Source organism: Nelumbo lutea, chromosome 8 (genome assembly GCF_056320005.1).
Source record: "Nelumbo lutea isolate HS-2025 chromosome 8, American lotus-T2T, whole genome shotgun sequence".
Classification (NCBI taxonomy): domain Eukaryota; kingdom Viridiplantae; phylum Streptophyta; class Magnoliopsida; order Proteales; family Nelumbonaceae; genus Nelumbo; species Nelumbo lutea.
The window spans coordinates 36,925,109-36,928,864 of NC_142691.1; positions in this window are offsets into that span (position 1 = coordinate 36,925,109).

Sequence of the window (3,756 nt, forward strand, 5' to 3'; positions counted from 1 at the left end):
TCAAATTAATGTATTTGATGACATTTATTGTAAATGAATAAAAGTACATAATTGATTCATGTGTTTTGGTGTGTTTCTATGTAACACCCTTAAACTGGACACTTATGAGACTCGTGTTAGTTTAGAATCTTCACAGTCATTGGATAGATTTGGGGAGATTTATCCTGCCAAGGCTGACACTGATGTGCCACCAATGTAGGTTTTCTTGAGGTACATGCAATGTAGGTTTTCTTGAAACCCTAAACCGGACCAAAATTGCAGAATTGCCCTGGACCTTGGGGATAGATGGGCAAAACTAGAATGTTACACCTGACCCCAAGACTCAATTATGATACTGCACTTGGTGTCGGATTGGGTTGTCTTTGATGTTCCAATCAGTGAGATCCTTAGAGGGAGTCAAAACTTGGGTATGTTGGGATAGTCCGAGAGTTCATCTAAGTAGGTGATCATAGTGACCGGATCAGCCCATTTGTCGGACAAAGTGAATGATCGGGGATGCACTCTCTCTGATGGAAACCCAAACTGTCGGCATTTAATTTCAACCGTTGAAATTTGTTGTTGCAAAATATATTTATATAGAGATATATATATATATATATATATATATATATATATATATATATATATATATTGTTGTTCCAAAATGTTTGCAAATGGCTTTAATTCATGGGATCCATGTGAGTAGAGAGTATAGCACTGTTCCTTGCAGCTGAGGGAGAGGTCCTCTCTTGTTGGGCAGTGTTTGATCATTATTATAAGAGGTTAAGTGTAAGACTATTGAGAGTAATACCTGATGTTGCATCTGCCCATAGTCCTTGGGTTTTCATATGGTGGTTGGACCCAATGACCATTTAGTGTAAATGTTGGGCCCATTAAGAACCCATGGTGATGGACTCTGGGATTCGTTGTCTCCTATAGTCAATTCGGCCAGGCCTTGTAAAAAAGGTTGGGTTGAACCTATGTATCTGATGTGTAGATCAATGTTTGGATCCGACGCCATACAAAGAGAGCCGACTAGGCAGTAGGTTAAGAGGTTAACTGAGCATATAAGCTTAATGGGCCTAAAGCCCAAATCGAACTGAGCTTAAGTTAGTTAATTAAAAGGAGGCAATATAGGATTTATAATCTGATTAGGATTAGTTGAAGGATAAGATAAGTCTTATCCATTCAAGAGTCTAGATCCAAATATCATATTTGGATTAAGGAACTCTCGCCTAATTGGATTAGGAGGCTGATCCTGAGAAGGCTATAAATAAAGGGGGTGAATTCCTCAGCTATACACAACACAGCAATCTGTAGAGTTCTTCCCTGTTCTTGTCACCCCTACCAAGTTTGATCTCCACTTGTGGGAGTGATCAAGAATTGTTCTTGATATTGATTTTTGGTAGAAGAAGCAATTTGAAGTCGTGCTCACCAGCCCTCTACTCTATTCTTGCTTAAGAATTCGGTTCTTGCTAAAAAGTCGTCCTACTGATCATGATTCACTACTCACTGTGTCATCTTCAGTGGAAGCAGGTTTTGGTTTTCTCCTTGGGTGTGAATACCTTCATTGGGAATTACTGCTACTTCGTATGAAGTATATCCCTCTCCTCCCTTTTTGTTTCAGATCTGGCCCAGTTTTAGTTTAAGATTGATCCTTGAAAATGCAGTTTTCTAAAATGGGGAATGCGATTCCCAGATGGGAGAGAGTGAATTTTTTGAAATTTTGCCCAACCTTCCTACAGGGTTTGGCCTTCCATGTGATGGATCTCTCATCCCTTCATTTCGCCTATCTTTGCGCCTTGTTCGGGGGTTTTTAGATGTTTATGTGATCAAACCCCCATCCACGCCATGTCTTGGCTCCTCTTGAGGGCCATGCAGCCAACCAAGGGCAAGGGCCAGTTAGTCATCCCTTTGGCTCGCCAAGGATGATGGGCATGAAGCATGAGGGGAAGTGCCCCATTTTTGAAAAAGGTGAGAGCAATTGTCCTCCTATAGCGAAGAAACCTAGGGCTGCAAGGGTGCCTCGCAAAGTTCATCCGCCTATACCAACAGTACCACGTGCCCCTGCCTTAGATGTGGCTTCATCACAGACTGAGGAATGTCGAGATAGGCACTCGCCACAACTAGGCCAGGATGAGGTCAGGCATGAGCCTCCTACCCCAGCACCTTAGATGAAGGACACGCCCGATACGAAGTCGGCGCAACAAGCAGTGGCCATTCCTACTGAGAAAGTCACTTTCGTCCATGTATCAAGCAGACGTGTGAAGAAGATGGCTCCCCATCCTCGGAGGGGGGAGCTTGAAAAGGTTTATTTTGTAAGAACCTGTCTACTGATGTATTTACATAGTTCTGATTGCAATTTGTTTTCTTCTCTTGTTACTAATTTTCTGGCAATCTTTTCTTCTGAAGCATGTGGAGCCAAAAGGCAATCAGCCTGGCGTAGAGGCCCCAAAAGTCCCTTGCGAGGACACTATGGATGAAAAGGTATATGTAACATCTTCGTTCGTTTTTTTCTTTTTTTCTTATTGCAGTTAACTTATGTACTAATTGTTTGTAGTTTTCCTCATTGCAGATCCCTTTTGATGTGGACCCTCCTATCGTACTAGTCTTACCGATTATCAGGCAGCTGGTGCGTGAATTACAGTCATCGCTGCCCCCCATTCAAGGTCAGGAGGCTGATGAAAGTGTTGGCATCGATGGCATTGCTCTAGTTGCCGTCGTGAAGGAAGATGAAGCTCCCGCGGATGCATCAAGGGAGGCGTGTGCTGAACCGGATCATGAGGCCGATCCTACCCCAGAAGGCCCACCGATCAGCGATGCACCTGACCCACTAGTCTCTAGGTTGCAGCAAACTAGCACCGAGGTACAAGAACCCACTACGTTCAAGGTGCTAACTGAGGCGCCACGTGAGACTGACGTTCTCGTAAGGAAGGGGTTACTATTGCTGACCCTGTCGAGGCTGACGTTCTCGCTGACTCGAAGGCCCAGCCTGAAAGCGAAGCCATAGGCTTCGAGGCACTGTTGTATGATGAGGAGCTCACATTATTTCGGGAAGAGCTTAAGGAATACTACGTCAAGAATGTCGTCGCTCCTCTAGGCTATGAGACCGTAGACCTTGTCCATATCTAGGGTCCTCGCAGAAATGACAATTTGGGCTCAGTGGCAAAGTTTTCCTCAGTCATCATCCATAATGGTTGGCTACCATCCACGGACATCCCCCGGTGATTGTGGGGACGGCACTAAATACTATTGCGGCGATAATGGACTGCATCATGAATCAGTCCAGCGACGAGCTCTCGTGGTCTGAATTTGCTCAATGGTGGAGGACCTACTAGTCTTTACTATTTTTGGCTTCCAAATGAAGCAGATTGAAGAACGGGTCATTCTATTGGCCCATGCAGTCTGGAAGGCCGGTCTTAAGGAACTGCAGTCTATCTTTGGTCGGTCTCTGAAGGATGTGCATCATCGCCTCAAGGTGGTTAGAGATGGCATCTCGAAGGCGACCAAGAAGCTTGACACCCTTCTAGAGGAGTGTGCCCGCCAGCGAAAAATAGTGTCCTAGTATGAGGCTGAGGAGAAAGACTTGGACTTCGAGACACGAAAGCAGGGTCTAGAGGACATAGATAATATGAGAAAAAGCTGATCTGCCATATAAACATCTATGATTTCTTACCCTGTAAATCATTGGAGTTTTTGTAATTGAAAATGAAATATTGAACTTTGACTTATACTGGGTGCTGATTATATTGCCTAAAGAATTATATCGTTATTGTG